The sequence below is a fragment of the Panthera uncia genome (assembly GCF_023721935.1).
Source record: "Panthera uncia isolate 11264 chromosome B2 unlocalized genomic scaffold, Puncia_PCG_1.0 HiC_scaffold_24, whole genome shotgun sequence".
NCBI classification, from domain to species: Eukaryota; Metazoa; Chordata; class Mammalia; order Carnivora; family Felidae; genus Panthera; species Panthera uncia.
Window position 1 is genome coordinate 64,573,356 of NW_026057580.1, and position 25,274 is coordinate 64,598,629.

A 25,274-nucleotide genomic window follows, 5' to 3' on the forward strand; every position below is an offset into this window, starting at 1 on the left:
ACTTTTGAGACAGAGAGAGACAGAGCATGAACGGGGGAGGGTCAGAGAGAGAGGGAGACACAGAATCTGAAACAGGCTCCAGGCTCTGAGCAGTCAGCACAGAGCCCGACGCAGGGCTCGAACTCACATACCGCAAGATCGTGACCTGAGCCGAAGTCAGACACTTAACCGACTGAGCCACCCAGGCGCCCCCCTTCTTCCCTTTAAAAAAAAAAATTATTATTTACTTTGAGAGATAAAGCACAAGCGGTGGTGGGGGGTACAGAGAGCGAGAGGGAGAGAATCCCAAGCATCCTCCTCACTGTCAGTGAGCCCGATGTGAGGCTCAAACTCACCAACCACAAGATCAGACGCTTAACCAACTGAACCACCCAGGCACCCCTCCTTCTTCTCTTCTTGACAAACTTGTTGAAAGAATAGTTTATATAGGTTATACCTACCAATTTCATTTCTACAACCTCACCCATACCCTAATCCACTGTTATCTGCTTAATTTCTTCAATATACCCTTGAAATGTTATACATTATGGTCATTAGTGACCTAATTACCAACTCTAATACTTATATTCAGATCATCCCCTTTCTTCTTGAAACTATATATGTTTCCAGAATAAGATTCTTGCCTAAATTTTCAGTTATATTTTTGACTGTTTTCTCGTGTTCTGAGTCCTCTTCTTTTCCTACTCTTATAAGTTCCCATATACATGCACTTTACTTTCAGATCTCTATGTCCTAGTCCTGCCTTTCTTCTAAATGTAGAATTATATTTTGGGAGGGTGGCTGGGTGGCTCAGGTTCAGCGTCCAACTCTTGATTTCAGCTCCAGTCATAATCTCATGGTCATGAGATTGAGCCCCACATGGGTCTCCGCACTGGGCATGGAGCCTGCTTAGGATTCTCTCTTTCCCTCTCTCTCTGTCTCTCCCCTGTTTGCATGCTCACACACTCTCTCAAAAAATATACATGTATATATGAATCTAGAATTATATTTTTTTAATTCTTTCACAGTATTTATTATCCTGCATTGTAATTGTCTATTTACAATCTGTGATGTTCAATATACTTTAATTCCCTGAAAGCAGAAACCATATCTTCCTTTCTCCCCTCTGGTTTTTCTTCCTTCATCATCCAACAGGTCTTCAAAGTAAGTCAGCCTGTGCAGGTAAGTTTTATGAGAAGAGGACATCTGACCAAACACTGGAAGTAAGTAAAAGAATGAGGTTTATGGATATCCGGAGAAGAGCATTCCAGGCAGAGGGAATAGCCAATGTGAAAGACCTAAGTTATGACTGTGCCTGGTGTGTTCATAGCACACCACAGAAACCAGTGTGCCTAGAGTAGAGTAGTTGGGTAGGAGATAAAGTCAGAGAACTAACAGATGGCAAAGGTCTTACAGGGCTGCACAAGGACTTTGGATCTTTCTCTGAGTGAAAGTGGGAGCCACTGAGAGCCTTGAGGCATAGAAGTACCATAATCTAACTTGTGTGCCTGTGTATCTGTGTGTTTTTAAATCATTCTGGTGCTATATCAAATATGCTACATCAAGGTGCTACATCAAGACTGTAGGGAGACAAGAATGGCAGTAAGGAGATTAGTTTGCAGGTTTTGCAATAGTCTAGGTAAGAAATGATGGTGCTCTGATGGAGATGGGAGTAATGATGGTGACATTAAGTGGACAGATTCAGATTATGTTTTGAAAATAGAGTTAATTGGATTTTTCTGACAAATAAAAAGAAAGGGATCAAGGATGAGACAGAAGTGTTTGCCCAGAGAACTCTAAGGATGGAGTTTCCATTACCTGAGATGGTTTCAAGGAAGGGAATATAATAATCAGATTGTTCTATGATGGGTCACTATGGAAGCTAGATAGGGCTGCTTTGAGGGAGAAAGACTGGGGTTAGGTTGTGACAAATTATTAAGTTATTGTAGTAGGCTAGGAAAGAGATAATTAGAGTTTATTTATTTTTGGGAGAGAGAGAAAGGAGGGGCAGAGAGAGAGAGAGAGAGAGAGAGAATCCCAACCACATCCCCACTATCGGTGCAGAGACTGACATGGGGCTTGATCCCATGAATCATGGGATCTCGACCTGAGTTGAGATCAAGAGCCAGATGCTTAACTCACTGAGCCACCCAAGCACCCTTAGGAAAGAGATAATTAGAGTCTGCCTTAGAGCAAGGATAGCTGAGATCAGATGATAGAACAGATTCAAGTAATATTGGAGAGAAAACTATTTTCTTTTTTTAAAATCTTTTTTAACGTTTATTTATTTTTGAGACAGAGAGAGACAGAGCATGAACAGGGGAGGGGCAGAGAGAGAGGGAGACACAGAATCCAAAACAGGCTCCAGGCTCTGAGCTGTCAGCACAGAGCCTGACGCGGGGCTCGAACTCACGGACAGTGAGATCATGACCTGAGCCCAAGTCAGACGCTCAACCAACCAAGCCACCCAGGCACCCCGAAAACTATTTTCTATATTTATAGATAACTATAGCAAAAAGGAGTCATGTTGAAGAATATACACTTGAAATTTTACTTTGGAAAAAATAAAAACAAAAATCTAACTCAATAGAATTTGTAAATTCTGTCTACATGAGAGTTCAGTGATACGTATCCTTTTTTGTATGCTGGCTTAGAACCATTTTGCTTGGCTAGTTAATTTTTCTTTTCTAAGAACTTCTAACATATATTTGCTGAAAAATTATCCCCCAAGGAAAATGATAAAAGGAAAAATTTAATTAAAATGACAGCAATCATCACCAAATATTCATTGAGAATCCACAATATTTCAAAATAGTGATTTATGAATTCCAGGGAATACAATAAAATGCATCTTACCTCTACTTTTTAAAGTAAGCTTTTCATTCAAGTATAATATCCATAAAGATAAGTATACAGATCGTAAATATACAACTCAATGAAGTTTTACAATGTGAACATATCCATGTAACCAGCACCTGGGTGTTGATTACATGACCAGCTCCCAAAACTCCCTCTAGTTCCCTCTGGTCATTATACATCCCTGAGGGTAGTCAGTCTCCTGATTTCCATTCCCATGAAAGAGTTTTGCCAGTTTTCAAGCTTTGTGTAAATAAAATAATGCAAGTAGTACTCTATGTATCTGGCTTCTTTCACTTGACATTATGTTTGTGAGATTCAGTCATATTATTCAATGTATTCCATTCATTTTCATCTCTTTATATATTTCAATTGGTTGAAATTCACATAATTAATTTAAGCATTATACTGTTGGTGGACATTTGTGTTATTCTCAATTTTTAGCTATTATGAATAGAACTGCTAGGAACATTCTTGTAGTGTCCTTATTTCTATATCTAGATATCTATAGATATCTATATCTATATATCTATATCTCTGTATCTCTAGGTAAAGAGATATAGGTGTAAGTCTGCTGGGTATATACTGAAAGTAGAATTCCTAGGTTATAAGTTCTGTGTCTATTCAACTTTGATAGATACTGCCAAACAATTTTCCAGAATGTTTGTTACATTGCCTTTATTTTTTCTGTTTAAATGTTTAGAAAATGCTCTGTTCTAGAACCGGTTTGACCTTTTCAGGAAATAATTTGACCATACACCAAAAATTTTGTTATTGTAAGCTGTGTATCTGAGTAGGTTACAAAAGATTCTGACTACATAGGAAACTATTTTAGAAATTTAGTTCACACAAGATATAGTAAGGGAAATAAAAAAGTTAAGGAAAAGACAAATAATATGCAGTAATAATTATAATGGTTAAGTTTGTTTTGAGCAGCTACTGGCTTCCCACATGAAGGAAACAAGATGTTCCTACAGAAGAGAGATGCAGCTTCTTTTCCCCAAATGCCTCACCATGGGAGTCCTTGGGTCTCATTGGGCCAAATGCCTATCTCTGAATTGAACCAAATGTCTAGCCATTCTGAAGGCTGGAATGAGGCCAAGTTACCAACTGGAGTAGCTATGTTATGTTTAACATGCTGTTTAGTGCCATATCCTCAGATCTCAATACAATATCTGGCATAGAGTAGGTGCTGAGTATATATTTGTCAAATGGATACATAAACAAATGATTAATAGAAGTAACTGCTAGGAAACATCTGATTGGGAAAGATGAGCCTGAAGATTTATGCTACTGACCTAATCACACCATAAAACTGTACTCTGTCTCTTTGTTCTTTAGTTACATGTGTGACCTGGAATCAGCTGGGTCATCCTGCCCTTCAGGCTTCAAATGAGTTGGCTCAAACCACCATCACCTATGTCCAGGGAAAGCCAATGTTTACACAAATCCCTCCTGAGAATCTTGGAAGAATTTCCACTTTTGTTCATCACTGATGGTTTCATACTCTCAAATCCTTTGCGTTAGTTCATCTTGTGAATTATCTTGCCATATTCTGTATGCTCTCCTTTTCCTATACTGTGTGGTCTTGTACTGAACACCAACTCGATTCCTTCAAAATATCACCAATGCAGTACAGTATGTGCAGCAAAGTTTTAAGAAGGTTTAGAATAGTAGAGGAAGCTTACATCCTTGAACCACAGACAACTCACAACTGACTAGTGGACTGTTTTGTTTTAAAATGTCTCTCAGACATACTATCACTAGGAATCTCACTAGTTACTCTTTCTCAGTAGATACTTTTCTCCATGAATTCCAAGCTTCTGACTAATTGCTCAGTCTTCCTTTCCTTGACCCATCTTCTCTTCTTTCAAATGCCTGTTAACTTTATATGCAAAAAGTTTTAATTTTCTGGATTGATCTATTCTACAGCTCTCCATCTCCCACCTTCCATTCTTTCTAGCCTAGCATAGATCTGTTATACAATAGTCAGAACAATTAAATCTCCTGCTCCCACCCCCTCAATAGCATCCCTCATGCTTGAATTAAAACACAACTCCCTTGCCAGCACTACCAAGCTTTACATGCTCTGACCCCTCTTACCTCTCACACTTCATTGCCTTCTACTCTCCTTCTTACCATGTTCCACTGCCCTGGTTTGCTTGTTATTCCTTGAGAATGTTAAGTTCATTCTGCTCTAGGGCTGTTACCCTTGATGCTTCCTTCAGCTTACATCTTTACAGTTCTGTAACTCATCCATCATCCAGGAATGAGTTGACTCAAACCACTGCTCAAATGCTACTTCCTCAAGAGGCCTTTGCTGAATTACCTATATAAAGTAGCAACCTCCTTCCCCCCATTTTCTCTATAGCCCTTACCATTATTTGTAATCATTAAAAAAATTAATTTATTGTATGTATGTATATATATGTCTCCTCCAACTAGAACCAATGTGCCATGAGGAGAGAGAATTTTCTGCCTTGTTTACTTGTATATCTCAGGGCCTAAAAATGTACATCCAGGCATTCCATACATATTTGTTGAATAAAGGAATGAATGAGTGAAAGAATACCTTTATGTCACTTTCTCCTTACTGAACTTACAGTTGGACTTCAACTTGTAAATCTGAAGAGATCAATGATTTGGCTGACAATAATATGATTGGCTGACAACAACAAAAATACAAAGAACAATGGTGCAGACATGCTTCTTGACTTCAGACTATATTACAAAGCTATAATAATCAAAATGGTATGGTATTGGGACAAAAACAGACACATAGCTCGATGGAACAGAATAAAGAGCCCAGAAATAAACCCATGCTTATATGGTCAATTAATTTAATAACAAAGGAGGCAAGAATATACAATGATGAAAGGACAATCTCTTCAGTAAATGGTGTTGGAAAAAACTAGACAGCCACATGCAAAAGAATGAAACTAGACCACTGTCTTGCATCATACACAAAAATAAACTCAATATGGATTAAAGACTGGAACAGAAGACCTGTAACCATAAAACTTTAAGAGGAAAACATGGCAGTGGCCCATTAACATCAACCTTGGCAAGGATTGTCTGGATTTGATGCAAAGAGCAAAGACAGCAAAACAAAAATAAACAAGTGGGACTACATCAAACTAAAAGGCTTCTGTACAGCACAGGAAACCATCAATAAAATTAAAAGACAACCTACTGAATGGGAAAAAAAATTTGCAAATCATATATCTGATAAAGAGTTAGTATCTAAAATATATAAGAAACTCATACAATTCAATAGGAAAAAAATCTGATTAAAAAATGGGCAGAGGATCTTGAATAGATATTTTCCAAAGAAGACATACAAGTGGTCAACAGCAGGTACATAAAGAGGTCCTCAACATCACTAATCATCAGGGAAATACAAATCAAAACCACACTGAGATATCACCTCATACATCTTTAGAATGCCTATTATCAAAAAGATAAGAAATAACAAGTGTTGGTGAGGATGTGGAGAAAAGGAAATCCATGTGCATTTTGGTGGGAATGTAACCTGGTGTAGCCACTATGAAATCATTATGTAGTTTCCTAAAAAATTAAAAATAGAACTAGCATATGATCCAGTTATTCCAAGTCTGGGCATTTATTCAAAGGAAATGAAAACACTAAAGTATATGGAGGCAACCTAAGTGTCTATTGATAGATGGATTTTAAAATGTGATATTATATATATTTACCATGGAATATTACCTAGCCATTAAAAAAAAGAAGAAGAAAATATTGCCCTTTGTGACAACATGCATGAACCTTAAGGGTATTATGATAAGGCAGAAAAGACAAATACCATGTAATCTCATTTATATATGGAATCTAAAAACAAAACAAACAAAACACCAAGTTCATAGACATAGAAAACAGATTAGTGTTTGCCAAAGGTAGGGGGGTGGGAGGTGGGTGAAATGGGTTCAGTTATAAAATAAGTAAGTCATGGGGATGTAACATACAACATGGTCACTACAGTTAATAACGCTGTATTATGTATTTGAAAGTTTCTAAGAGAGCAAATCTTAAAAATCCTTACCACAAGAAAAATAATTTGTAATTATGCAGAGTAATGGATGTTAACTAGACTTACTTACTGTAGTGATCACTTTGCAATGTGTATAAATGTTGAATCATTGTATCATACACCTTAAACTTGTATAATGTCAATTATAATGTCAATTATATCTCAATCTAAAAGAAAAGGACTTTAGAGAATGTTACTAGCAGAACTGTTATAAAAAAATGCTAAAGAAAGTTTTTCAGGCAAAATTTTTCAGGAAATTATGTCAGATGATAATTTGGATCTACACACACAAAAAATGAAGAGCTCTGCAAACAGTAAACATATGAATAAATAGAAAACATTTCTTCTTACTTTGGACTTTATTAACAGATATTTGGCTAACGCAAAAATGATAACAATGAATTTTCAAGTTTATAGTGCATTTGGCCCTTGAACAACATGGGTTTGAACTGCACAGGTCTACTTTTCTAGACTTTTTAGATGAACGCAGTACAGTACTGTAAATGTATCTTCTTTATGATGTTCTTTTTTTTTTTTAAGTTTACATATTTACTTTGAGAAAGACAAAGAGAGAGAGAAAGCATGGGTGCAAGTGGGGGAGGGGCAGAGAGACAGAGGAAGAGAGAGAATCCCAAGCAGGCTCCACACTGTCAGCTCAGAGCCTGACACCAGGCTCCATCTCATGAACTGCAAGATCATGTCCTGAGCTGAGATCAAGAGTCGGACCCTTAACTGACAGAGCTACCCAGGTGCCCCTCTTTATGATTTTCTTAATGACATTTTCATTTTCTAGCTTACTTTATAGCAAGAATACAGTATATAATACATAGAGCATACAAACTATGTGTTGTTGATTATTTATACTATCAGTAAGGCTTCCAGTTAACAGTAGACTATTAGAAGTTAAGTTGAGGTGACCAAAAATTATACATGAAGTTTGGACTATGCCTCTAATCCCACATTGTTCAAGGGTCAACTATATATGTAAAAGTAAAATGTATGACAACAATAGCAACCTTCTGGTGGTTACTGATCCTAGGACTGACCACCACCCTCTCACAGGTCTTGTTAACCTTCCTACCATTGCTCTGTGTAATGCAGTCTCTCCTCTGCACTACATGGACACCAGCATCCCTTTTAACAACAAAGGAGCTCCCTTAGTGGGTCTGATGTGGTGGATGCTGGCTCGGAAGTTCTGTGTATGCATGGCATGCATCACATTCCATGAACACCCATAGGAGGTCACCCTTAATCTCTACCTCTACAGAAATCCTGAAGAGATTAAAAGGAAGAGCTCGTCACTGCTTCAAAGGCTGTGACCAAGAAGGAATTTCAAGGTGAATGGACGGCTCCAGCTCCTAAGTTCACTGCTACTCAACCTGAAGTCTTGGACTGGTCTGAAGGCATTATAGGTGCCCTCTGGGTCTATTCAGCAGTTCCCTACTGAGGACTGGAGCACTTAGCCTGCCACTGAAGACTGGTCTGCAGCTCCCACTACTCAGGCCACTGAATTGATAGGAATAATCACTGAGTGGTCTTAAGCTGCTTTTCCACAAAGACAAACAAAATGGAAACAAGGTTGATGGAAAATAAACAATTTCTAAAAAACAAAAAAGGAAAGAAAGAAAGAAAGAAAGAAAGAGAAAGAAAGAAAGAAAGAAAGGAAAGGAAAGGAAAGGAAAGATGGAATGGCTATATTAATATCCTAAAAATAGATTTTAGAGCAAAGAATAATACCAGGGATGAAGAAGGTAATTTCACAATGAGGGATAAATTTACCAAGAGTACATAACAATACTAAAGATATATGCACTTAAAAAGATGGCTTCAAAGTACTAAAAGAATATAATACATATGAAACAAAATTGATATAACTGAAGGAGAAATTAAAAAAATCCAAAATTATAGTTGGAGAGTTCAACAGCTCTCTTTCAATAGTTGAGAGAACAAGTAAACAGAAAATTTAAAAAATGTAAAAGATGTAACTACCAAAATTTTTACCTAATTGACATTTACAAAACACTCTACCCAACAACAGCAGAAAATTACATATTCTTTTCAAGTGCACAACACTTGAAAGTCACCAAGAAAGGATATATTCTGGGTCAGAAAAGAAGTCTCATAATTTTAAATCAATTAAAATCATAAAAAGTGTATTCTTTGACCACAATGATATTGTATTTAAAAGCAATAATAGACAGCTCTATGGAAAATCTACAAAGACTTGGAAATCACTCAAAACACTTCAAACAAACCATGGGTCAATGAAGAATTCACAGATGAAATTGGAAAATATCCTGAAGTTAATAAAAACAAAAAATACAATATACCCAAGGTTGTGGGATGAACTAACACAGTGCTTAAAGGTTAATTTAAAGCATTAGCTACTTGCTTAGAAGAGTAAAGATTTCAAATAAATAATCTAAGTGTCTACATTAAGAAACTAGAAAAAGAGTAAATTAAACACCAAGTTAACAAAAGAAAAGAAAGATCAGACCAGATATCAATGATATATAAAACAGTAAAACAATACAGAAAATCAACAAAAACAAAACAAAAACTCGTTCTTTGAAATTATTAATAAAATTGATAAAACTCTCACCCAGGTGTTGGTAAATTATGGCCAATGGATGAAGTCCAGTCTGTAACCTGATTTTGTATATCTGCAAGCTACAAATACTTTTTACATTAAAAAACATTTTTGTAATGTTTATTTGTTTTTGAGAGAGAGAGAGCAAGTGCACAAGCTGGGGAGGGACAGAGAGAGAGGGAGACAGAGAATCTGAAGTGGGCTTTGTGCTGACAGCAGAGTCCGATGTGGGGCTCAAACCCACAAACCGTGAGATCATGACCTGAGCCGAAGTCAGATGCTTAGTTGACTGAGCCACCCAGACGCCCCCGTTTTACATTTAAAAAAGATTTTTACATTTTAATAGGAGGAAGGGGTGGAGGGTGGCAATAAGAAGGAAGAAGAAGCCTAAAGTAGTTAATATATGACATTATAGAGAAAGAAGTTTGCCAGTCTCTAATCTAGCCAGACAGACACATTACTACAGTTCCTACTGACATTAAATAGATAACTGGAAATATTATTGTCTGCCAATAAATTCAGCAATTTAGAATTAGTATTATTTCTTCCTTAAATGCTTAGCAGAATTAACTATTGAAGCTGGATATAAAGTTCTCTTCATGGGAAGATTTTTTTTTTTAACTACACATTCAATGTCTTTCATACATACTCAGATTTTAAGTTTATTTGAAAATTTTTCAAAAGACACAAACTATTAAAGCTTACCCAAAAAACAAAAAGGAAATAAATCATTTGAATATCTATTAAAGATACTGAATTTGTAGTTAAAAAAAATCTCCCCACAAGGAGAACTTTATGTCCAGCTTCAATAGTTAATTCTACTAAACATTTAAGGAAGAAATAATACTAATTCCATATAAACTCCTAGGAAATAGAAGAGGATAGAGTTCCCTTTAACTCATTTATAAGGCCAGTACTGACCTGATCCAATACTAAAGATACTATAAGGGAAAAAAAATCACAGGATATTAAAATAAATGTACCAAGTCTAAGTGTTAGTCCTTTCAAGAATTCAAGGTTTGTTTAATGTTTGAGACTCAATTAGTGTGAATTTAGTGAATTAACAGACTACAATGAAGGATCAGTAGAGGAGGATACGGCAAGTTGCTCAGTGGGCATGAAGTTAGTTATACAGGATGAGTAAGTTTCAGAGATCTGCTATAGAGCATGGTACCTATTGTTAATAATAAGGTGTGGTACACTTAAAAAAATTTTAAGAGAGTAGATCTCATGTTAACTGTTCTTACCACAAAACGAAGAGACACAAGAAAACTTTTGGAGGTAATGAATATGTTTATTACCTCGATTGTGATGATGGTAACACAAGTATATACATATGTCCAAACTCATAAAATTGTATATATTAATTATGTGCAGTTTTCTGTATATCAACTATACATCAATAAAGCTGGAAAGAAAAAGGATATATTACATAGTCCTCTCAAGAGGCACATACACACAAAGCTTGGGAAATTTAATACCCATTTTTGATTAAAAACTTTCAGTAATTTAGAAATAAAAGAAAACTCCCTTAACCTAATAAGGGATCTATATAAAAAAACATGCAGCTAATAGCGTAAGGATAGACATATATTGCTTCTATTGGATAGAGAACCCATAAAGATATCCACACATACATCATCAATTGATTTGCATGATCTGAGATAAAACAATCAGGAAAGAGGAGTCTTTCCAATAAATGATGCTGGAAAACAATAGACATCCACATACAAAACAATGAACACATTCCATATTTTATGTCATCTATAAAACTTAATTATAAATGTATCATAAACCAATAAGTAAGCACTAATATTATAAAATTTCTGGGAGAAAATACAAAAGAAAATCATTGCCATCTTGAGTAAGTAAAATATTTCTTAAATATGACACTGAAAGAATGAGCCATAAAAAAATTCAAAAGCCTAAATTGTAAATTTAGACTTCTAAATTTAAGAAGTCAGACACGAAGACTCTTTACTGTATGATTTCATTATAACAGCCTAGAAAAGGCAACATTTAGTGACAAAAGCAGATTAGTGTCTTACAGGAGCTGGGGCTGGGGGAAGAATAATGAGTGCAAACGGGAATGTTTTTGAGGTGATAAAGTTCTATAACCTGATTGCAATGATGATAACACAATTGTATACATTTGTCAAATGGGAGGTACAGACTTCCAGGTATGGAATGAATAAGTCATGGGGATGAAGCACAACATAAGGAATATAGTCAATTGTATCATAATAGCGTGGTATGGTGACAGATGGTAGCTACACTGGTGAGCACAGCATAATGCACAGAGTTGTTGAATCACTATGTTGTACACATGAAACTACTGTAACGTTGTGTGTCAAATATATAGCAATTAAAGAAATGTAAGGCAAAAGTATTGAAATGTATACTTAAAAAAGATTAATTTTCTTGCATCTAAAATACAGACAATTCTTTTTAAAAAGATAATTCTAAGTAAGATACTTTAATAAAATACGAATATAGAAAAGTATATTAGTATTTCTTGGATACCTCTAAAATTTTGTAAACCTTGAAAACTATAATCTGACCTCAGGTTCTACCTTTTGAGTTCCAAGTAAAGCCATTTGTTTTGTTGGCTTTGTTAGAATGAAATATGGAATTAAAGAAATATCATGGGGGAACAGAAAACAATTAATGAGCCATTCGCACAATGAACATCCATTTCATAGGAAAGAAAATAAGCTCAGACCATAAAAAAGAAGGAAATCCAGCCATTTGCAACAAATGGATGGACCTTGAGGCTGTTAGGCTAAGTGAGATAAGTAAGACAAAGAAAGACAAGTACCATATGATCTCACATGTGGAATCTAAAGAAACCAAACTCATAGAAACAGAGATCAGATTAGTGGTTGCCAGAGTTGGGGAGTAGGATTGGTGAATGTGGTCAAAAGTACAAACTTCCAGTTATAAAATAAATAAGTCCTGGGGATGTGTAATGTGTAACATGGTGACTCTAGTTAACAATACTGTATTATATATTTGAAAGTTGCTGAGGGAGTAGATCTTAAAAGTTGTCATCATAGAAAAACAATTTTGTAACCATGTGAAGTGATGGATATTAACTAAACTTACTGTGATCATTTTGCAATATATAAATATACCAAATAATTATGTTGCACACCTAGAACTTATACAATGCTATGTATGTCAATTACACCTCAATAAAACTGGAAGGGGAAAAAAAAGAAAACAGTCTCAGAGAATTTAAGCCACTTTTGTGGGAAAGCCACACTGAAGGTAGCAGAGGTGATAATATGGCTCAGCCTAAGGTTTCTAGAACTGAGCTGGTGTTCTTTCTCTTCATCATGCTGTCTTCACATGACCAAGACGTCCAAAAAGAAGATGAGGCAATAATAACGTTCAAAACTGAGTTTTCTTTATTTGAGGGCTTAGGTGGGGGGAACGAAATACTTTAAGCACACAAGCAATGTAGGACATTAAAATCAGACAGAATTGGAGTAAGACCTCTCGTCAGTAATTTACCCACAGACAACCTTCAGAGAGGTAAATCTCTCTAGAAGTCAGTTCCTTTCCTGAAATAACAATGTATTTCTTACAAGGATATTATGATGCTTAGAGGTATGATATGTAGAGCTTAGTGTAACATCTTAACAAGTAGTTAAGTCTACTGTATAGTTTTGCACACTTAGTGAAATGGAAGTGTTCTCCGTTAAACTAAATTTAAGGAAGTGAGTTAAATGGTTTTCTTCACATCAACATTTCTTAGACCCTTCAATATACATTTTTAACCTCCAAGAAGGGAAACATGCATAAATTATTTCTTGTATTTTCTCATAACTAAATCATGTTTCCACACTACATGAATTTTAAGACTCTGCCTTTTAAAAAGGCACATGTCTTTCCTAATTTGTTGTCCAATGTTTTCTGGCCTGTTCCTCTTGAGCATTTAAACAAGTAAAGCATGGGCTTTATGGTCAAATTTCTGCCACATCACTTCCTAGCCACATAACCTGGGCCCAGTATAATGCTCAGTTTCCTCATCTGTAAAATGAAGATAATAGCCTAACGTAAAGGGCCACTGTAGAGATTAAATGAGTTCGTAAATGTTAAGCATTTGGCACAGTGCCCAGCACATCATAAGTACTCAATAATTGTTAGTTATCACCCACCTTTGGTGTCTGGAGTTAGGAAGAAGGCTGCAGTTCAAAGTAGCCACAAAGAGAAATTGAACTGATTAGTGCTGCTCAAATAAGCAATGACTCTTCCCCTGAATACGTAGGTATCTGCTGGCTGACCGCACTCCACTTGTTGCATGCTCAGGGTGTGCCTGGACAGGAGACCCAGAACATTCACAACTACCTTAGGCATGAAGAAAAAATTTTATGCCTGCGGGGCTACCTGGCTACCTTCTAGCCAGGATGTGACCTCCATGATCTCTGTGATGACATGATATTATTGGATAGAGTTTGCTTTCTAGTTAACTGGAAGGAGTTCAGAGGAGGGCAACCAAGTTAATAAAAGGTTTGGAAATGAAACCCTATGAGAGCAGATAAAAAACCTGGGCATGTTCAGTCTAGAGAACAGGCAAATCAGCAGCATAGGTACACCATGTCATGGAGAAGACAGATTCATTATTCTCGGCTATGGATGAGGTTACCACAGATGACATGGGGTTTAGATTTGCCCTGAAACATTTTGGAGAAAATGAATACACTTCACAATGAAGTATAAGACAATATAGGGGATGCCTAGGATGACTATTAAATTATTTTCAAGAGGAATGAGTTTAGGACCACAGTAATTGACCAACTGGTCTCTTGGAGTAAATCAAAGACAAAGAAACCAACCAAACAAGAATGGAAAAGATTGTCTAAATGTAGTAGGCAAGTTTCTTTGGTTGTAAACAACACTTCAACTGGCCAATTTTTTTGCAGAAGAGGATTTTAATAGGACATGAGTTTCTCAAAGTACTGAGTTTGAAAGAAGATACCAATTGAGGCAGCTCTTAGAGGTCCAGACAGCAGGAATCAATGAACAATCTCCTCAGATGTCAGTAAATTCAAGATTCAAAGTCCCAAAGAAAATGTGGTTGGCTTAGTCCAGTGATATGTCCAACCTTTGCTTACACTAGAACAGAGACTTTGATTGACAATTATACCAAAAGACAGGTAAGAAAATATGTTACCAAAAGAAGGTAAAATAAATGCTAGGTAGAAAAACAAAACAAAGAAAGCCTATTCCATTCTGTGAATTCATATGAAATGTTATAACTATCATTTATTGAGTACTTAATATAAAATGTGAGAACAATGAGTCTTAGAGGGGTTTTAAAAGGAACTCATATAGGGTCACAGAGCTAATAATCAGTGGAGAAGAAACTCAAATTATAAATTAATACAACATAGTGCTTTCCTGTTCATCCTTTTCATAATCTCTGTTATCACTGACACTCCTTAAAGCAACTTTAGCCCCAGTCACCAACGAAAAAGAGGCATTATGATCCTCTTTCATTCTAAGGCATTATGATCCAACACAAGACTGAAAGCTCTTGTTCCTTATCATGTACCTGTCATTACCATACAGGCCCCAAATTTGGAGGACCTGGGAAGGGCAATCTGGGGGTCAATTCCCTTACAATTGGCAAGGTTTGGATTTGAGGATTTTGGAATAAAGATTATTGGAAACAACCCTTCCAGCATCAGAACTCTCCTTATCCTCCTAAGGATCTTGAAAAGTACCTTGAAGCACCACATCAAGCTATCACACATAGACCAATTATTTCAAAAGGAGTGGTATAAAGTGAGGTTTCTCTCTATATTGTCCCATACAACCAGACTGTAACTCTGTGGTGGGTAGGAACCATGCTTCTTTATAGCCACTACAAACAGTGGGCATTTAATTATGTGGATAAAAACAAATATAGTGAAGATAGGATTATGATGACTTTGGCTTTACCAGTTTTAGAACTAGGTTAAACCTCCCACTTTTGTGGCCTATAATCTTAAAGGATCAGATTCTATGCAACCAAATCAGAGTTGTGAAAAGTTAAAAAAAAAAAAAAATCATTATGTATGTGGAGTCAAGAAATATTACAGTGTTATTGAACTTCAGCATTAGAAAGATTGAAAAAAGGAAAAGCTGTCCAGTCCAGTTTAATGGTTAGATCACAGCCTTTGGAATTAACCAGATCTGGGCTCAAATCCAAGCTCATCTACACCTTTTGCAAATGACCTTCTAAACTTCAGTTCCTTTGTTAGCAAATACAAGGGCTATCAATTTTGTAGAGAAGATTAAATGAGATTATGTGTGTAGCACCCTTAGCTTGGTCCTCCCATCAGTAAGGCTGAGCAAATATTAGTCATTATTTCAATACATTCATACATATCTTTTTACTCCTACTACAATTGTGTGCCTGGGGCCTGGAGTAGGGTGGGCTGGACTTGATTTGAAAGTTACTGAATAGTCTTAGAGGTTTTAGGCTAAAATTCTTATACATAATATCATAATTTCTGAAACTACTTCATAGCTACTCTAGTTAATATCTTATATATGCTTATTGTTGTCACTGAAAATTATGTCTAATAATTTTTCACGTTTTATATCTGAGCAATTTTATTGCAATGTAATTCAATATGCTTTTATTCATTATCTTTTCTGGGCCAAGCACTGCAATAGGAACTAGAAATAAACCTTTAAGTTGCTGTGAATCCAGAAGTAACAATAAGCTGCAAACAGCATGAAAAAAATATATCAAATATTAGAAGAAAAGTTACCCTGTAACTAAATTATGCAGAGATTAATAAAATGAAAAAAAAAAGACAACAGGTATGAAAAACAGTCCTAGAAAAATTTTTATATATTATGTTACAATATACACCAAATATATAAGTTAAATTCCAGAAGAAAATACAGCAAATGGACACAAAGCTAACATAAAAACCTGCAGAAGAACTTTGATCTGAACCATAGGAAGATTTAGAATTTAGAATTTTGGATTTAAAAAGTTTGTAAAGTATGTGTCAACATTAATGAAATGACAACTGGGTCAATATTTTCAGTTTCAAAGGAAAAGAAAAATTCCACAAGCCTCACGTAGGTAAATAAAAACCAGTTTCTTAGGAAAGGAAAACTTTCCAGTTATCATTGTCTTTATCCCGACATCAATAAATCCCTAAATTTGTACTCATCCCTACTGTTTCTAAATTATAAAATCAATAGCAAGACTATTCTTGGGGATATAAGGATCAAGAAAGACAAGAAATCATTTATCCTTTCTGATATTTTTAATTGAAAATACATACTAGCTGACCTAGAGATTCATAAAAAGAACAAAGTCAAAAAATATTTAGTAAGCTTAATGTAAATGTCAAAAGTAAGCTTTGAAAGTATAAATAAATTATTCGATCATTATAAAAATCAGGGCAGTAAGTCAACTGAGTAGGGAAAAAGAGGAAATCAAACAACGCTACATTTTTATTTTATGCAGGGACATTAATAGTTTTAAATAAAGAGTTTTTAAAAGATATAAAATATTAACACATGATGAGCTCGCATTCAAACCAAAGGAAAAAGGGATTACTCAACTTCTGGTTCAGACTACCAGCTAACTAGGGGCGCCTGGGTGGCTCAGTCTGTTAAGTGTCCGACTCTTGATTTTCACTCATGTCATGATCTCATGGTTGGGGAGATAGATCTCCTGAGTCCAGTTCTGCACAGACAGTGCAGAGCCTGCTTGGGATCTTCTCTCTCCCTCTTTCTCTGCCCCTCCCCTACTTGCATGCTCTTTCTCTCAAAAACAAACTTAAAAAAAAAAAAAAAAAAGACTACCAGGTAACTAAAGAGAGAAAATATAAAGTCAAATTACCACAACATACAGCAACTGAAATGAATCTCAGAGAGACTAAAGATTAAAATGCAAAAAATAAAATAATTATACTAGAATGAAATCTAAGTGGCTATATGGTCTTAGGAGAGAAAAACTTTTCAATGCGTTATATCAAAGACCAAAATATAAATGAAAAGGCTGATAAGTGTGACTATAAAAATCTTTTTTATTTTTTTGTACTTAAAAGAAACTCCATGTAAAAAATTGAAAGACAATAAACCAGGGGAAATTATTTTCAGAGTAAATGCCAGAGGTTAGCGGATTTAACATATAGAAATTTTATTAATAAATAAGAAAATGACAAATATCTCAATTAAAACACACACACACATTCACAAAGGGTATACTTGAGCAATTGACAAAAAGAAATACAAACACTTAGTAAATATAGAAAAAAAATTCCAATCTGATAATATTTAAAAGCACAGTAAATAAAAGTATGTTGACCTGTGCAAAGTGAAAACAATAAATGAGGAAATTTTAATGGTGTTTATTTTAAAAACTCAGGACACAAAACAGATACTCAGCAAATATGTGCTGAATATTTTTCCCCCAACACCTTTTATTTCTCAAATTCTTCTCTGAAAATAAGTGTCAATTTGACACTGTGCAGGACATGAAGATCAAAATATTGCTTCATTATTTCATTCTACTATTAATGGTTGGTTGCTTCTCTTCTTTGCTTGGTTCTCTTAACATGGAAAACCTATAATCACGTTGATATTTTAAAATATGATTCATTGCAACTCCATTGTAACTAAAACTGTACACCCTTAAAAGTCAATATAATTAGAAAATTAGTTTGTGGGTATAAGTTACACCTTTACAATTATGCCCTGACTTGACTGGTTTAGGACAACCCAAATTGTGTTATATGTCTGTGTGTTTTCCTTTTAAAAATTTCATTTGGTGAAGACAACTCAAAATGTTTTGCATATATTTTAATTCCCTTTTCAGGAAGAAGAGGGGGGGAAATGCCCATTCCAGACTCCACCCTGCCCCTGCAAGCCCCCAGGCCACGGTTGCAAAATTTGAAGAAATTTACCATCTTCACTTTGGATTAATCTCTAGCCAGATTAATTAATTCCTCCCTTGAAAGATCCCAGGAACTCCAGCCTACCCTTGGTTCCTAGCCAATTGGAGGATACTGGGAAGGCAGGGTCAGAACCAAGATTAACCTAGTGAAACAGATATACTCTGATGTAGGCTCAGAAAAAAGTAGGCTCAGTTGTCCTTCGGATCACTTGAAAGTGACTAGGCTTCTCTAAAAATCCTATAAACCTAAGGCATCTGAATCCTGTGTATGCAAGACCCACGTATTTCTAGATTCAATACTCAGAGGATTGGATGAGATCATAATGCCTTTAGAAAGTGAAAGGAAGAGTTGAAGATTAGTAAATACGTTAGTTTTAGAATCAGCAGGAATGAAACGAGAAAACGTTTGAACAGACTCAGTGGGCAGCAAGTAAAAGTCTATTATAACAAACCTATGAATCTGACAAATAATTTCATGAAAGGGTAGTTTTATGATGATGGATATATTGCTGGAAATAATGTTCACAGAGAAACATTATTGGAGAAAAGGGAATCAATGTCAGGAATAAGTTGTAAATTAGGGGAAAAATAGTTGAAGGGAAAGGGAGATTTCAACTTCAGACAGTTCTCCCATTTTATTATTCCTAATGCCAGCCCCAGATCTTTCCTTTTCAGGCATGGGGGATGGAGGGAAGTGCAATGTTTTGTTTTGGTGGATTGTTTGAGATTTATTATTGTTGCTGTTGTTGTTGTTGTTTTTGTTGTTATTTATTATTATTATTATTCTTTCCTTGTGGGGATGGTTAGAGGTTAGAATGTTTGATGTGGGAAAAGGGAAAGAAAGTTGAAAAGTTCTTACTAGCTAATGGCAGGACGTCAGGTCTGTTAAGCTGTATGTTGCAATAAGTTTTTTAGCCTTTCTCCCCAGTGCCAACTGTCAACAATTAGTTAACTTTATTATACAGACTGGCAGGCGCATGGAGGGAGACTAATAAAAATATTTTTTGAGTTTATTATGGAGAAAACATTTCAATTACTTTCTGAAAAGTACTGTTATCATAGACCAATGTCTGTCAGGTCATATAAACAGCTTTACTCTAAAGAACATTTTCTTTTAAAGGGATCTATTGTCATGGAACTTTATTTATCTGCAAAACCAGAGACTTATCAGTGAAGAATATAAGAATGTGAAGCTTGTGATGTGTTATCCAGAAGAAATAATTAAAAAGATGTCTTCAGGGGTGCCTGAGTGTCTCAGTCAGTAGTGTCCGACTTTGGCTTAGGTCATGATCTCATGGTTAGTGAGTTCAAGCCTCCTGTAGGGCTCTGTGCTGACAGCTTGGAGCCTGGAGCCTGCTTTGAGTCCTGTGTCTCCCTCTCTCTGCCCCCTCCCCGCTCACACTCTGTCTGTCTGTGTCTCTCTCTTTCTCTCTCTTTTTCAAAAATAAACATTAAGAAGAAATTTTTTTAAAGATGTCTTCAAATGTATCTAAAAATAAGGTTAGTTTTAATAGAATAAAAGCAAATTGTACAAATCAATAATTTATAAGCATTTTTGTTTTTAATCACTTGAAACTATCTAAAGCTTGGAAGAAAAAAACAATTTTAAGACCTATGCTGATTTTATTAAATATTTATTCAGGCTTATAAAACATCTTTTGTATATAACACACACGCACATACATCCAGTCTAATGGCTGCTCTTGAGGATTCAAGAATGTAAAAATTCCTAGAAGTCATTTACCAAATAGTGGGATCAATATCAACTTTCTTTTTTAAATTATTTTTTAAATGTTTTATGTTATTTTTTGAGAGACAGAGACAGAGCACGAGCAGGAGAGGGGCACAGAGAGAGAGGGAGACACAGAACCCGAAGCAGCCTCCAGGCTCTGAGCGGTCAGCATAGAGCCTGAGGTGGGGCTCAAACCCACGAATGCAAGATCATGACCTGAGCCAAAGTCAGATGCTCAACCAATTGAGCCACCCAGGTGCCCCGCAGTTATCAGTTTTCTGATTTCTTTTCAGTTGGATCTATTTTTTGTTCTTTTCTTTTTTCAGTAGTGCTGCTACCTGCTGAGGAATCCAAGATCGCCATTTCAGTAATGGAAAAAGCCTAACAGTGACATATCAATTAATAAATCTCAGGAGAATTTCCTCATTGTGCCTCAGAGGTATATTCCTTTACTCTAATATAATAAACCGATTGTACTGGACCACATCTACCCATTGGCTTTACTCAGTGGTTATAATGCTTTTGACACAATAATTTTTATTAATTTAACATGTTTTGATCTTTGAGGCACTAAGGCAATAAGGCAATGGCAACTGAACATAAATTCCAATAAAAACATCTTTTAGTAAAGAAATCAAAGATAACAGTGTACTTCAATAGATAACACTATTCCATCCATAGAAAGGAAGAATTTCTGTTTTCTGAGGGATTTTTGAGGCACATTTCTTGTGGGTTAGCCACTAGAGGGCATCATGTTGCTATACACTTTAAAAATACTTTGACTATTGATTACTCTTGAATTGATTACTCTCAAAACACTGTCTTTCGTACTCACACTTCTCATTTAAATGGATAAAATGCAGTGGTAAAAAAAACAAACTCATCTTTCTTCCATTAAATCTTAAGAACATTTGACAGAACTGGAGAAGAACCAAAGCTCTGTATTACCAAATCCAGTGGATTACAACTGAAAGAACTCATCTGAGAAAAGAGTGGATGTGGCCGACAGAAAATGGAACACTTCACTGGGATTCTTGAAAGTAAGTAAAAGTCTTAAAAATTCATTCCTTGTTTCACCATGTTTTCATCATAAGCATTATAAACCAAGAACCAACATTCAAATAATTGCTACTCTGGAGATAGCCATGCTCAAAATTCAACTTGTATTTCTCATAAAATGTAACATGGTGATTGCTACTTCTTCATATAAGATCTTTGGATGTTAGCCAATAGTTCATCTTTAACCTTCCAGTTTGAGAGAAATGGTTGAGTGTTGTTAGAAGTTGGGCTTGAATTCAGTTGATATCTGACTTCTTTGATTTCTTTCACATAAGTTTCATGAAAACATTTGGCTAAAGATGGTCAGGCTACAGGCTACATTGCCTTTTTGTGATGAATGAATAGCCTTAACTTTAACAGGGACTGCAACAAATTACTTTACCTAATATTTCTCAAGAAACGTGAGCTAATGCTGCTTTAGCTATGTTTTATTTGCTTATTTCTTTAATTAATAAGCTTTATTTTTTTAGACGGGTTTGTGGTTCACAGCAAATTTGAGTAGAAAATACGGAGAGTTCTCATATCCCCTGTACAACCTCCCACACATGTACAACCTCCCCAACTAGCAACATCCTGTACCACAGTAGTACATTTGTTACAACTGATGAAACTACACTGACACATCATTACTGCCCAAAGTCCATAGTTTACATTACAGTTCACTTTTGGTGAAACAATGAGTTTGACAAATGTTTAATGGCATGTAACCACCATTGTAATATCACACGGAATATTTTCACTGCTCTAAAAAATTTTTTATGCTCTGCCTATTCATCCCTCCCCTCTCACTCCTAATCCCTAACCCTTGGCAACCACTGATCTTTTTACTGTCTTTAAAGTTTGCCTTTTCTAGGACATCACATATTTGGAATGATATAGTATGCAGCCTTTTCAGACTATTTTCTTTCACTTAAGTAATATGCATTTTAGTTTCCCCAGGTCCTTTCATGGCTTCACAGCTCACTTCTTTTTAGTGCTGAATAACAGTCCATTGCCTGGATGTACTACAATTTGTCTATCCATTCACCTCCCAGAGAACAAAGTTGGTTGCTTCCAAATTTTGTCAATTATGAATAAAGTTGTTATAAACATTTGTATGCAGATTTTTGTGCAGACATAAGTGTTCAATTCATTTGGGTATTTTGTTTTGCTTTTAGCCAATCTGAGCTCTTTGAGCCATGCTTCCTTACAGTAGCTAATGCTTGGCCATTTTGGTTCTGTTGACTCATAAAAAGCCACGTGGCATTAGAACTGGAAGAGAATTTGGTTGGCTAATCCAATCACTCATTCTATACTTCAGAAAATTCAGGCACACATGGGAACTCATTGTTATTCTATTCTTTTTTAAAAGCCAAATATTCCTTGGTTCTGTTTTTTGTTTTGCCTTGAGATGTTTTAAAAATACGGCCTCATTACTTTTTAAATAGTTTTATTTATTTCTTGAGAGAGAGAGAGAGCATAAGAGCAAGGGAGGAGCAGAGAGAGAGGGAGAGAGAGAATCCTGAGCAGGCTCTGCACTACCAGCACAGAGCCTGACATGGGGCTCAAACTCCTGAACCACGAGATCATGACCTGAGCCAAAATCAAGAGTCAGCTGTTTAACTGACTGAGCCACCGAAGCACCCCAGCCACATTACTTTTTGAATGATTAGTAAATCTTAAAGATCTCTTGTCCCTTGGGTTCAGTCTCAGATTTTACCATTAGCTTTTTCAGAAAAAAATAAATAAATAAACATAAAAAAAATACAGCAAATAACTTTTGAAATGCAAAGCTTGGAATGGGAATGGGCATGGGGAAGAAACACTATTTTAACAGTAAGCATTTTGGTTAAAAGGTAGGCCCAAGTTGATGGCTCTTCTTCAATGCTGCTGCAGACCATTCTCATCCTATTAACTGTTCAACCGGCCACCAGCCTCCCAGTCCCCAAAAAACCCTCACAGCAGGGTACTGGCCTCCAATCTGGAAAATCAGACAGATTAGTGTAACTGGATGCTAAATGAGAACTCTCCTGTTATCTCCCTTTCAGCAGAGGTCGCCAAAGCTGATAGTCCTAGGTGACAACTATGCCCACCTTCTTTTTTTTTTTTTTTTGATGTTTATTTATTATTTTGAAAGAGAGAGAGACCGTATGAGAAGGGGAGGGGCAGAGAGAGGGAGACACAGAATCTGAAGCAGGCTCTAGGCTCTGAGCCATCAGCACAGAGCCCGATGCAGCATTTAAACTCCCAGACCACAAGATCATGACCTGAGCTGAAGTTGGATGCCTAACCGACCGAGCCACCCAGGTGCCTCTCACCTCAACAGAACTTGCCAAAGAAGTGGCTCTTACCTCAGCCTGATCAGAAAAGGGTTTCTTTGAAGGTCATTTTTGGAGGAGAGTATGGTGTGTCCCTAAATTCACAATGAACAAAGATCCACTTGTAGAGAGTGTGGGTCTTGTCAGGAAGGGATACTGACATTTTACCAACTCACACACCTCCTAGGTCAGAGAGATTCAGGAGAGAGCCTGGTTGGTTACAGAGTTCTTGGGAAAACTTGGCCTGGATTTCCCGGAATATGGAGACAAGTATCCATTCTTACCTGTTAGAGTTTAAAAAATAGAAAAAGACTGTGTGGGTGCCCTGTCAGTTGGAAAAGCTGGGCTGGCATGGCAAGCAATCAGCCAGAGGGCCATCCCCTGCTCTAGGAATGGTAGTGTTGGATCTCCTCTGGGGAAGAGAGGAGTGGTCTCATCAAGAACCCACAAAAGCACCTGCATTAGTCAGCACAAGTGCTTGCAAAATATTAGGAAGAACTGAAGGAGCAATGCTCTCAGGATAATTTGTAGAATGATACAGAACTGACTAACTGGGGGAGCTAGCGCTTCTGAGGTCACCACTCAAGCTAGAAGTAAAATCCTTATCTACCACTACTTTTCTACATACAAGAATATGGAGATGGACACGGGAGCACTGCTGCAGGAAAGCTTCATGTTTCCACCATATTGACTTATTAGAAACCATAGTCCAAAGCCTAAGATGATCCCCACATCATTCCTGACTTCCAAATTTGGTAAGTAAATCCAATGGATAGAAATCAAGGAACCTACCTGCAAAGGAGTCTGGAAAGTATAGTTTTTATGTGTCCAACCCCTCCTACTAGAAGCAATGTAGGAGGAAGTTGATGGGCCCACCCAGAGTACCCAAGACAGTACCCTATGAAAGAAAAACCCATAATTGGGCTCCTGACTCACAGGGAGCCTCATTGCCAGATTGCAACAGCAATGGCCAAGTAAGATATTTTTTTCTCTTTATCTCACCTCATGTTTTTCTCTCTCTTCTTTATCTTGGAGGAGTCAGAAGTAGAACCTAGCTGGGAGTAGGAGACAAGGTGAAGAAATAGTAAAGAGTCCATTTGTCTACTTACTTGCATTGCAGGTTTCTGAGACTGGGTTTGATGTGAGTGATGTGGAGAGGGAAAAGCTTTGAATTGGTATAAAATAAAAGCTTTAACATTAGATAAAGTCTAAATTTTTAATTGCTAAAACCATGACTGTTCATTAATATCAGAAGGTGGTGACCTTAGTAAGCTCACCAGCTAGGAGAGCATGGGCATTGACCAATCAGGATGCACACTAGCTATAAGTAACTGCTATAACTTTGTTAGGCACTCTTCAGGCTGAACTTTGGCCCCAGGCTGAAAGTACCCTGAACTGGAGAGGGATCTTCCAAAGATACTGTTTCAGGGAAAGAAAGAAGGATACCTACAGAACAGACGGGAAAGTTAGGTGTGAGGAAAATACAGTGCTGTTTCCTACTTGTATAATATCACGTTCAGCTAATTTGATCAGCTGGTTACAATAGATTTTTCCACTTGCTGGTCACTTTATTGCTCTATAATAGTCATTCATGGCTGGAGTTTAACAAAGAGGTACCAGATTTTCCTTCTTGATTCTGAGCATAAAGAGTTGGGTTAATGTATGTCCCCTGGGCTCATTTGCCATGTAGCTCATCCCTCTTTCTATCCTTCCAAATTAACAACCCATTCAACAGAAAGTCTGTCTGGGTATCTCAGACATTACAGGGATCCAAGCACAGAGAGAATGTCATGATGTCT